Source organism: Ictidomys tridecemlineatus, chromosome 5 (genome assembly GCF_052094955.1).
Source record: "Ictidomys tridecemlineatus isolate mIctTri1 chromosome 5, mIctTri1.hap1, whole genome shotgun sequence".
NCBI lineage: Eukaryota > Metazoa > Chordata > Mammalia > Rodentia > Sciuridae > Ictidomys > Ictidomys tridecemlineatus.
Window position 1 is genome coordinate 166248801 of NC_135481.1, and position 12992 is coordinate 166261792.

Below are 12992 nucleotides of genomic sequence, written 5' to 3' on the forward strand. Positions count from 1 at the left end.
ATTTCTGGAAAGAAAATTATGTAGAAAAAGCAGACATTACTGTTATTGCAACAATAGTAAATATGAAGTTTCATGTGCTATCAGGCTTCTCTGACAATGTCTCTTCCTTTTGTAAGACCAATTCACATTAAAATAGTTCTCCATTTACGACGTCCTGCTTCTTTGATGCTATCTCCTCCTTTTCTATTTCCTTGATGCTATCTCTTCCTTTCCTCTTACCTAAGAAAGGCCTTCTGGACTCTGTTTAATAACCACCAGCTTGACCTCCTCCTAATACATGAAATGTCATTACCACCAAAGTTCTTCTAGATTCCCAGTTTGGAAATCCAAATATATTCTTACCATGTCTTTCTTGCCAATGTTTTGGTGAAGAAGATAGTCTCTTGATACTATGCAGTCAGAATGAAATAGCAACAAAAATATATGTCTACAACTGTCATTTCTTCCTCCACATGAAGCCACTGGCTATTTTGGTTTAGCAGTTTTATCAGCATTTGGAAATTTGAAGCTTTGCTTGATAGTAGTAACCATAAATTAAAAAGGAAATACAAGTTCTCATTTCAAACTAGCCCTAGAGGGAGGGTAGCCCTAGGGGAGGGTAACTAGCAATAGTTGGCAAGGTCAGTAGGGAAAGAAATTTGATAGGTTGCCCACCCAATCTCACCCCAGCTTTAAAAATGTTGCCATAGAATTCCCCTCCCCCACCACCATTTTTAGTTAGTTGGGGCTGGTTCTACTTCTAATGCAGCCTGAAACACGCCCAGAAGAACTGACGTGTTTTTTCACCTATCCAGTCAGTGTACTTGACAATGCAAAATGCTCAGAGGGTGAAACAGAATTCTGCATCATGTTTATTATTCAAGCGTACCTTCCAGGGCCTCTCATCATCAGCTTCCTGAACTGCTTTTTAATTTCCCTGGTAGGTGCTCATTTCAGAAAATTTGTTCTAATCAATAATGGAAAACTGGAACTTAACAATTAGTTTCTGGATAGGGCTAAAATATGTTCATGCAAGTGTTTCCTGAAGTGTGATCATAAATGATGCTTAAATGAAAACTGATTTTAAAAAGATTGAATAACTCTCTATGATATTATTTGACTCTCCCCTATTTCTGGAAGAGCACAGATTAAATAAAATCTATCAAAAGCAATTCCCAGATACTAGAAAGGACCTGTTTACTTTGTTACATCAGTTTCTGCTCAGAAATCAACTTTGGAGGATAAAGTATCAAAATCTCAGGTTGGCATTCAAAGCCCACTATAAACAGCTCCAACTCTCCATTCTAAAGAGCTTCCCATGTGTTATAATTCTCAGGGTTTGCTGACCACAGATGGCTTGGGCTTGCCTAACTTAAAATCCTGCTTATACTTAGTGTAACTTTTACTTAGCAGACCTTTCCAATCTCTCACCATTCTTCAAAGGATAGCTTAAGTCCTACCTCTTCTCTCAAAGCATTCAAGTCCACTTTGATATTACCCTCTTCAGAAATCATACTCCTTATTATTGGTCACATTCACTTCAAAATTAATTACATGTTCCCTCAGAATTTTTCTTCTATTGCTTTATTTTTTCACTCTGATATTATTTATTCAGGTTTATTGTAGTTTCTAGAAAGATTTCTATATCCTAAATTTAATTGAGGTCAAAGACCAGATGACCATGACATTTTATATCCTTTGTGTGATTCACTTATGTAGCTGGTGTTTACTGATTGATCAATATCTTCCTATCAGGTTGGTCCCTGATGACAAGGGATGACATTGCAGAAATGTTCCCAGCGCTGAGGTTGAAAACATAAAATTTCCCAGCTTTCTAGAATTGTAAAGTGGCCCTATAGTGTAAGAAATATTGTTTGTTCATAGAGCATCATCTAAAAGGCAGAATTATTTATTTTTTCTCCATGTTTCCTCTCTCAACCTTTAAAATGATTTTTTGTCATTTCCACTAATAGTCAAGATCTATATGTGCTTAAGGCTAGTTGCTACGCAGCTCTTAGGTATCACTGGAAGAAACAGCACTCTTTCAGTTGGTAACCCTTGCCTTGGGGTTAATATTTACAGATTTGGGATATCTTTTGACACGGTAACTAAAGGGTGGTTTATATTGTATTTGTGCATGTTTACCAAAGTAAAAATAAAATTCTGAATTCTTGGGGGATTACAAAGATTGTAAATTGTTTTGTAATATGAATACCAATATGGTAATACAGGAAATACCAATGAATAAATAAGCAGGTCCCATCAGAGGGTTTGCAGGAATGTATCCTGGCTCATCCTTCTGTCTGTCTGCTCCTGCCTCTTTTACCGCATTGCCCTGGATTTTTAAGACTCAAACTTAAAAATGGAAAATCTCCTGATTTATTTCCCCTGAAGCTTGTGGATGACATAAATGTTAAATTCATGCTCTGATTATGTTTGTCTTTAATTTCTCAGTAAGCTATTCTAGAATTAGTTCTATATTTGTGCACATTGCCTCTTCCTTCCAGCTCTGTGCCCTTTGCCAGCTTCACTGCAGTCCTCTACCTCCCTCCCCCTCTAGTCTTCCACCAGCAAACAAACCCAGCAGTAATTACTAATGTCCAAGCACATAATTCTGGCAGCATTAGGCTTTTCATTTGACGCATCAACGCAGAGAGCTGTTTGGACATGCAGCATGAAGTTAAAGCATTTTTATCGACTCCTGCTCATATTTCCTCCCCTTCTTCCACCACCAAAACATGGTTGTTTATTTTGTCTGAAGATTTCAGAGTTCAAACTTCTTCTATGCAGTTACATGTTCTTGAATAATTTCCACCCAAATAATTTTACATACATGAGCAATAATAGATAAACATATACATATAGGGAAACACATGGCTATCCATAAAACAGGAAAAACACTAGGAAATAAATAAACAGCTGAAAATGAAATCACCTTCTGTATGTGGACAGAGAATTTTAGTATCTTTAGGATATAGATGTTTGGAGTTACAACTAAACAATGCAAGATCTTATTTTGGGTGTTTTTTTAGGGAATCATGATAGCATTCCTTTAATATGTTGTATATATTCTTAAATATGATGCCATTACTTTTCTTTACTAACTACTCAAATAGTACAATTTTGATCCTGGTCATTTAGTAACAATTTTTGAGTCTCTATCAAAATGACATTTATATACCTATGATGATTTTTGCTCACTCAGAGGCTTGTAGACTCAGAGTGAAAAGTGGTTAAAGTACTTATCATCGCCTCAGCAAAATCCCGCAGTGCTATAATAGAAATTGCAGTAGTTCTTTAGGTCAGAATCCAGTGTCAGCCTAATACCATTTTTTTTTTCACCTGCATTGCCCTGAAAGACACAGCTGAATTCTCCTAAGGACGACTAGTTTTAATGTTGTCAAAATCAAAAGCTATCAGATAGCTATAAGCAATGTTGATAAGAAATACTTCCACTAGCTCTGAAACCATCATCAAAGAAGTTAAATATATACATTATTTCTCAGAGATGTATTTTTGAGGCTGAGTGCTTGTGTTCCTGCCTAAGTATAAGAGTAAAGGGCAAAGGAAGAGGAAGAAGGATTCATTATTAAAGTTGATTCTGCTTAGTTCAGCTAATCCTTCATTTTAATCAAATGGAAGTATGTACAGAGATATATCACTCGTATAAACAGAGAGTGTTGGCGTCTTCATATATACATACACATCTCTTTCCCACCCAAGATCTATAGACAGATCTGCCTTGTGTTATAAAACAAAAACCTTGACATCATACTGTAGGTTAAATGCATTTTTAAAGGTGTTTTATTTCCCACTTGAAAGAAGCAGTGGAGAGCAACACAGAAGATTTCTACAAGTAGACTATTATTTTTTTAAGTCATGCAGGAGGTGAGGACAGCAGGCAATTGTCTGTAAAAAAGTCCCTGTGGACAGAATTTATTCACTTATTATTTTAACCTAGTATGCCTGCTCTATTAAGAGTCTCTGTAAGACTGGGGTCTCAGAAAGACAATTTGGCCTCCAGCCCTGGCACGTCTAACGCTGGCCAAGCATCTCTGCGGCAGGTAGATGCGGTGCGGCAGCCGGACCGCTGTCCGCGGTTCTGAAAGGTCGCAAACGCCAGCGCGAGCCCTGGTGGGTATTGCTGTGCTGTCCAGGGTGCTGAGTGCATGCCTCCGCAGTCCTCCAGGGGAGCCCACCCGCGCCAGCCCTCCGCAGAGCCCTCCCACCCAGCACGACCTGCCCGCCTCCCGCCAGCCTGCAGTTGACGTGGAGCAGGCGGCATAAATCAAGTCCTTGGGGCATGGAGGCTGCTGTCGCTGCCGCAGCTCAGCTTGCCCGGGGCGGGAACTCCCCCCTTCTGCTTTCGGCTCCTCAGCGCCCACACCCTGCCGGCTCCTTAATTCTCCCTTGGATAATAGCGCCCTAACGACAACAGTCATAATAATAGCAGTAGAACGACAGGATGGCTTTTTTTGTTTTGTCTTGTTTGGGGGTCTACAGAAAACAACAACAACAATAAACCTAACAACCTAAACATCTCTGAAAACTGCATCGCAAGATGGAAGAGAGAGGGGGGTCCCACTACTGTTTCAAAAGAGTAAGTTATCATTCCGCACGTATCCTTGCTCTTCCTTCCCATCGCTCCATCCGCAGTGTCCCCATTCATCTCTTCCCCAAACAGCTCACCTCGAAAATACTTTTATAAAGCCCCAGGCGAGAGTCTAGTCAGACGTGCACACACGGAATACCGCACCCTAAGTGCACAAATACTTGTTATTTGCCCAAGCTCACTTGGTCTGCCCAGTTGTGGTCCCTTCTGGGTATGCAGCCATCCAGAACCAGAACCACGATCGGGGAGGGGGCTCCTTACCTTTGCTTCTTCAGAGGGTGGTGTTGGCCGAGTCCCTGCAGGTTGCAAGTGTGGAGGAGCCACCGTGCAGAGAGGGAAAGAGAGACAGCGCCTGACCTCCCCGAGGTTTCGTCTTCAATGCAACGTGAGCTCTGCCCTCATCAAAGATGGCCGTCCCTTTTGACGTCAGCAGCTTTTAATAGCCGTCGCCTGGAGGGGCGGGGAGGAAGTGTGCTGGGGGGAGGGCGGAGGGAGGACGTGGTCTGGGGGTGGGAGGGGAGGAGCCAGGAGGTACTGAGCGCTTGACTCAGCTCCCTGTGAGCTTTACTGCAAACCTCTGTATTTTAGTCCTTTATAAACACCCGAGTGAGGCGATTCTTATGACTCCATTTTAACACTCGGTCTCTGGCAACACATTTATCTTGCAACAGTTTTCCTGATGGCCTTTATTTTGTTTATGTATGTGCATATATATGTTTGTGTGTATATATGTGTACATGTGCATGTTTATATATGCATATGTATGTGAGTGTGAATACATGTATATGTATAATATGTGTATATGTGTGTGTGTGTATGTATGTGTGTGTGTATATATATATATATATATATCTACATCCCCAGCTGAGTTGAGTCACAGAGGAAAGGAAAGCCTAGGAGGAGCAAAAGGTGGGAGGGGTGGGGACAGATTCTAAGAACTGTTTTCTCCAAAGAAAAGAATCCGAAGGGGTATTCCTGTCATCCTTCACTAGTTCCATATATGGCCAGGCTACGTAGGTTGCTACTTTTATGAGTGGTTTCTTTATTTTATGAAAGCAGCATCGAGGGCTTGGAGTTTGCAGTAATATGGTCAGTCCGGGAGAGAGACTCGCATACTTTATTTTAAAGTACGTCAGAGCAGTTATCACTGAGATTCATCCGATGAGTTGGGAAGAGGGGGAGGGAAGGGTAGTTAACTCAGCTAGCGTGGGTTTGCTAGGACTCAGGGCACAGAGTTGAGAGTAGTTTGCCGAGGGCAAAAGAGATGACGCTGTTTTCCACCGGATTTGCAGTGGGAGCCTGGGGGTTTGTGTTGGATTTCTTAGGAAGTGTCCACAGAGTCACGTACACTCCTTATAGGACCAGACACCCGTGGAAAAGGTGGAGGGCCTTGAGTTCAAGAAAGACCAGAATGCGACGAAATTTTGGTGGTTCATTCAGTTCGCAAACCCTGGGTATCAGTGAGGAAGTCCTGGGGACCCTCTGATGCTCAGACCCCGCATGAGCGAAAAAGGCGACTTGCGATGGTCGTGAGAGATTAGAAATAATAATCATAAAACCACCCTGTCTTCCCTTGGTGTGCATTAGGTGCCCAGGGAGGGGGGTAACTGTGGCGGTGGTGGTATGCAAATAGTTCCGCGGTGGCAGCCTCTCTCGGATGATTCACAGGTGTTGGGGAGGCTGTCGCGGGGCTCTCCGCGGGGAGGGCGAGCTGGGAAGAGCGTGGGAGGTGGGGGACCTAGTCTGAGGAACTGTTTGTACTTTTCCGCGGAGGATGCGATTAGAAGTCGTGCCTCGCAATCTTAAAACTTGATGGCCTCTTTTGGGCGATGGAAAATCCTTGTCTAGTGTAGAAGAAACAATTTAGAGCTGGGTTCAGAAAAACAACCTACAAGACACCCTACTGAGAGTAGGGTGGGGTAGCGATGGGAGACGGGGAGAGAGAGTGGTGGAAAGCGGGGGGTAGGGTAGGGGGATGGGGGGGGGAAGTGGGCTCGAAAGCGCTGGCCTAAGAGACAGCTTAAGCATTATAAAGCTTTTAATTGCCCGCGATTGTGGGGAGAGGGCGGGGCGGGAGCTGAGAGAGGGAAGAAGAGTTGTGAAGAGACTGCATTTAGAAGGAGTAGAGATGTAAGAATTTAATAAAGGATGCTTTTAATTGAAATCAGTATAAGTCATTGTTTCTTAAAGGTTCCTTGACCCCAAGGGGCATTTTGAAATATTAATGTTTGCAATAATAATTAATAAGTAGTGTTTGCATTTTCATTAAAGCATGATCTCTAAAATAAGGAATGTTGCTGAAATTTACTTACTTAAATATTCATTAAACATTCAAGATTCTTACATAATAAAGAAAAAGAATCTGCCTGGTCTTTAGATACTAGATTGCCTGTAAATCCTGCCCCCACCCCATGGGTTTTACTTTCATTATAAAGTAAGCTGGAATAGGGTAGGGATAGTGGTGAAAATACAAAGGCTCTGAAAAATCCTTTATTGTTAGAATTTTTCCCAAAATGTGACCTAAAGGCAGCATGCAGAAATTTGGAGAAAGAGCAAGAAGAAAAACAAAAAGAAAATCCTGCTTTTGGAAAAGCAAAATGTGTGTATGACCCTTAGACTAGAAATGATTCAGGCAGAAAATTTTGTGAAAGAATGGAGGAGGCGGGGGATTTTCCAGATTTAAGGGAAAAAAAAAACAAAAAAAAACAGTAACTACGTCAGTGATGGAGGCTCATCCTGCAGGCAAAAGATTTGTGACAGTCACAGGGGAGGACAGGCTTGGTATTCTGAGTTTTCAACTGCTGATGCTCCACATTGACATCTTTGAAAACTACAGATAAAAAAAAAAAAGGAGGGATTCAGATTGATTCAGCCATCACAGAAAATACCACAGGCCCTCCAGGATTAGGTGACAGCATTTTCTATTGTCCTGTGCTGCGTTTGAAATGATGCTGTTTGAGAATTTCTTCATGCTTTGGGAAACATAACAGAATCAAATTTGAGAAATATTGGATAAATATAAGTCTGCTAAGTATGACCAGAAAGCTCTTAATGTATTTTGAATATGATAATGAGATTTTCCCCTAGGGTGTTCTCATTATTTGATTAAAACAAACTGGAATAAAACGAATAAAAAACGCCATAGTCATCCTTACCAGCAGGGAACCAGCAGATTTATGTTACTCGGGGTTTACAAAGGCCTGAACCATACAGAGAAGGAAGGTGATGGAAAATTTGCTCCAAAATGATTCAGCTGCTTATGAGTTATTTCTACAAAGAATCAACACAGAGAAACTAATGCTGAGGAACTCATTCCACAAGTAAGGAGAAAATTACTACTCTGCTGGCTGGATATTTACTCTATGCTAATTCAATCTCTTTTGGTATACCATGCCCCAAGGAAGTCTAGTTTGCAGTAGCTCCATCTTGTATCTCTGAGGTAAAGTTCCAGGTTTAGGGCTGGCTCAGTAATTACAAATTCATAAGGACTAGTAATAAAAGCTTTTATGAAACACGATATGATCTTTCCAAAGTTAACTTGGAAGTAGTGTAGAACTAGTCCAGCTTAGAAGCTCTATCCCCAGCATCCTCCTTTGGGACCTGTCTGACACCCTGTGACTGTATTTCAAGTCCTGTGAGGATACAAGGTTTGGGAAAAAGAATATACAATGTTTTTTTTTAAATTAATTACTTGATTTATTTGTTATACATGACAGCAGAATGCTTTTTGATTCACAGAATACAAATGGAGCACAATTTTTCATTTTTCTGGATGTACACAAAGTAGGGTCACACCATTCATGTCTTCACACATGTACCTAGGGTTATGATGTCCATCTCATTCCACAATCTTTCCTACCCCCCTTCCCCTCTTTCTTCTTTGCTCTATCCAAAGTTCCTCCATTTCTTGCATGCCTCACCCCATTATGGATCAGCATCCACTTAGTATAGAAAACAATCGGCCTTTGGTTTTTTGAGATTGACTTACTTCACTTAGTATGATATTCTCCAACTCCATCCATTTACTTGCAAATGCTTTGATTTTATTTTTTTAATGCTGAGTAATAGTCCATTGTTTTTATGTGTGTGTGTGTGTGTGTATATATATATATATCATAGTTTCTTTATCCATTCATCTCTTCAAGGGCATCTAGGTTGGTTCCACAATTTAGCTATGGTGAATTGTGCTGCTATAAACATTGATGTGGCTGTGTCACTTCAAATTGGTGCAACCAATCTGGAAAGCAGTATGGAGATTCCTTAGAAAACTTGGAATGGAACCACCAGCTATCCCACTCCTTGGTTTATACCCAAAGGCTTAAAAACAGCATACTACAGTGAGGCAGAATATACAATTTGACAGATCAACTGCTTTGTTTCCTTGGGTTGTTTGCCATTTCTCCTTTATGTTCTTCTAGCCCTTGTTCCAAACCCAAACCAATCACCCTGTAGGATACTGGGAAAGCTTAAGTGCTCCAGGCCTAAACTCCTCAGGCTGTCCTTATTCACTGAAGCCTCTGAGGTAGGGAAATACCTTGTGAGAGGTAGAATGAAAATCAAGAATATTAGCCATGTTAAGGAAAAATAAGACCACATACCCAGAACTTTAAGGGACACTGTTATTTACTAAGCATTGTGGAAAGGAAAGAGAAGATTGCTCAGGAATCGGAGGATGGGTGTTTCCACACTCCTATTCCTTATTCCAGACTCACTTTTATCCATAAACATACCTAAACCCTTGTAGTGCCAATACATGTTTGTGGCCAAAAAGGGAGTAAGAGTCTAGTGACACTGAGAGGCAAAGGGAAAGATAAAATGGTAGTCAAATTCAAAAAGTCTGATGGGATGATAGATCTATCATCTTGATGAAAGCTTTTAACTTTATTTTACTAAGAAATGACATGTGACATTTACTTCTGCTTTAATGTGGGGAGTTGATTTCTTCATTAGCCCCCACTAGATATTATCATTTAATTGCTGTAGGCCTTAAATTTCTTCCTGTATTAAGCCACTCATTTATTCAACATCTGATACCTGTCCCATAATTGGCCTTAGACTATATTGGGGTCCAAGTAAAATAAAGGAGGAAATTGTGAGTTAGAGAGGTTAAATAACCTGAGCAAGGATTTGGCTAATAGGTGGCTCAAGTTGACATTTGAACCCCAGGGTCCAAGTTCATAATTACTATATTCTTTCCACTCCATCAGATGCACTTTTTCTCCCTACTGATAATCTCTGTGCTTCAATATACTGTGGTTTTGTATTTCTTTCCTCACTAGTGGCTCAGGCTTTCATTGGTTAACAGATGAGTCTAAATCACTGATTTTATTGGGTGAAAACAAGAAAGTGGTCTAGGCTGTTTACTTCAAGTAAACAGAAACAACATATTCAAAGGAAGAGAGTGCAAATATAATCAAGAAGGCAATTCAGAGATCAATACCTAATACAGCTTAAAGAATCTGGCTAGAAAATGCATTCAGAATATACTTGATAGGGCCAGCCACAGGTCAGAACAGAACAATAATGTGGACTAGTAGTTTTAAGAAGGATAATATGATGCTTAAACAAGAATTGATTCCAAAGGCAATGAAATGGGGTAAGAATCAGGTTGAAGTGGATTGTGGCAAATGATTCAGGATATAGCTGGTAATGGACCAAGGATATCCAGTGCCACTCTGTGGATACTGCCAAAGAAGTTCTTACAGGCACCAGGTTAGGCAAGGCGTACTCTAATACCACAGAGATTGTATCAAGGATCTCTTGAATATGTCCAATGAACTTTTCATCTTTATTGAGTTTGGAGTGCACCTGACATGGTGTACTCACTCCTTCCATTCCTTAAAGCTCTCTTTATCAGGTGCCCTCACCTGTTTCTTCTTTATTGGCTCCTGATTTTCCATAGCAGATGGGCTGAAGTAGCAAAATAGTATTTCCCAGCAGGTTAAACTGGACATTTCCCTGAGTCCCACACAAGCCCCCCGGGAGCTCCATATGTCTATGGAACCTGTTCTGCCTCTCCATCATGAAAGCTCTGAACTCTAAGCCAAAGAGGAAAAAACAACAACAACAAAAAAGCTATCATTTGCATAATTTTGAATAAGCTGCAAAGCATTGTCATTCACATGGTCTCATTTTATTCTAGCAAAAACTTGTGCTACAGTAGTTATTTTCTTAATTCCTAGTTAGTGTATGAAGATCTTACTTATACCACACAGCTAGCTGATAGTTGGATTAGGTTCTAAAAACTTTCTATTTTAAATTCCATATCAGATAATTCAGAACTCTCATCCATTTATAAGACTTCTGTATGGACCATGGTACACAAAGAGACTGAAATGTCCTATTATTTTCTTCATATGTTGTTATCAGAATATCTGATTAAGATGCTTGAGTTCAACCATCTCTCTCTCTCTCTCTCTCTCTCTCTCTCTCTATATATATATATATATATGACTTATTTTCATATTCTCAGTCTCACTAACCATTATGAGTGATATTTCAGAGTCATATTTATACTTTCTTACTAGACATTGTCATCAGGATGGATCAAAGGCACCTCCAGCTGAACATATAAATGCATAAGTTGATTCCCTCTACTTTGCAAGAGCCTGCTTCTTTCCTTCCATTCTTAATTAATAATCTCACCAGGTGTCCTCTCCCAAACTAAAATACTTAGGACTATTTTATTATTGCTCTCCTTTGCTGGCTTTGCATCATCTTCCCTAGTCTCATTTATAGAGCTTTCCTCCTCTAAACACTCATTTCTTGTTAATTTTATCCAACTTCAGGGTATCAGGAATATCTATGTGCCAACATTCTCATATTTACATAGTCAGCCCTGCTTTATCTCTTGAACACTAGCTTGTATATACAACTTCCTACTTGATATCTGAACTTAAATATAAGGCAAATATGGACATTTAACTTAGCATGTCCAAAGTAGAATTCAGATTTTTAATACCAAGAGGTTCCCCTTACTAGCAAATAGCAACTATATCCTCTTAGTTCTTCAGGAATGAAAATCTTATATTATTTCATCATTGTCTTTCACACATCTATCACACATGTTATCTATGATCAAATGCTGCTCTACTTTAAAAATACAGTCCCAAATCATTTGGGCATTGTGACACCCACCTGTAAATCCTAGTAGCTCAATAGATTGAAGCAAGAGAATCACAAGTTCAAAGCCAGCCTCAGCAACTTAGCAAGGCCCTAACATCTTAGCCAGACCCTGTCTCTAAGTAAAAATTAAAAAGGGCTGGGGATATGGCTCAGTGGTTAAGTGGTTAAGTGGGTTGAATCCCTGGTAGCAAATATATATTAAAAAATCCTTCCTTTTCTCTACACTATTCTGCTCTTGGCCACCTATCCAAACTCATAACCCAACACTCATCCTCTATGTTTTCCTACTCCAACTACATTGGTCTTCTTCTGTTCATAGAACAACTAAGCACAATCCTGCCTCAAGATCTTTGTACTTACTATTACTTCTTTTTTATTTATTTATTTTTTTTACTATTACTTCTTGTTGTGAAATATTCTTCTCAGAGTTTCTTATGTCTTAACTCCTCAAATACTACTTTTCCAAAGGGGTGTTCTCTAACAATGCAAGCTAGATACAATTGCTAGCTCCACTGCATTATCATTCTTTATTCTTTTAGCTTGCACTATTTTTTATTCATAGCACTTTTCTCCTCTTGACATACAACTGTTTACATCTATATCATATTCTCAGAGGCAATAGTTTTCAATGATATTTGCCTTCTTTTGGATAAGTTCTTCTTTGTTTCTAAATAATAAGTAGACATTGCTAATTATTGATTTGTAAGATAGACTTCCTGTTATAGCACATGCTAATTGAGTTCTATTGTATCATCTTCCTTTCTTTTTCCCATCCTTTTAATATTATAGCTTTTTGGTTAGTCACACAGCCATTAATATGATTAAGTAAATATTGTTCACTGATAAGTCAGTGGCACAAAATGAATATGCTTCTTCTTTTGCATAATTCTTAACTTCCCCTAGAAAAGATATTAAGAATGTCCATAGAGGCAAAGAAGATGGATCACATGCAAAGAAAAAAGAATTGCATCAACATCAGAATTATCAGCATGGTAGTCATCAATAGAACAAGATATCTCCTCCTCCCCTATAATTTAAACAAATATTTAAAAATAAAAATAAAATGCCCCTATAAATCATAGGCACACAAAAACTCTACCATATATTTTTGATCCCAACATGAAGTAAAATATAATATAACATGATTATGAGCTATTTTTTATGGCATTTAATCCACATGGTAGTCATCAATCCATCATGATAGTCACTCCCCTATAGTTTAAACAGGCCTTCAAATACTGCAATAAAAAATCTCTTTCAATGTGTTAGTCTATGT

General features: G+C 39.4%; 1 protein-coding gene and 1 long non-coding RNA gene across 4 annotated transcripts in view; one reads left to right on the forward strand and one right to left on the reverse strand.

The window, feature by feature from the left end:
• Snap25 (synaptosome associated protein 25) overlaps positions 1-5009 on the reverse strand; it is an 81063-nt gene extending 76054 nt beyond the window's left edge. The window contains exon 1 of one of the 2 annotated variants that reach the window (XM_021723156.3): positions 4853-5009. The gene's annotated coding sequence lies outside the window, so the exon portion shown is untranslated. The remainder of the gene's footprint in view (positions 1-4852) is intronic. The other variant, XM_005320481.4, reaches the window with a different exon arrangement.
• Positions 4038-12992, forward strand: part of LOC120886167 (uncharacterized) — a 274114-nt gene continuing 265159 nt past the window's right edge. Inside the window, exon 1 of one of the 2 annotated variants that reach the window (XR_005728912.2) lies at positions 4038-4579. This is a non-coding gene — a long non-coding RNA (uncharacterized LOC120886167). The remainder of the gene's footprint in view (positions 4580-12992) is intronic. The other variant, XR_013439552.1, reaches the window with a different exon arrangement.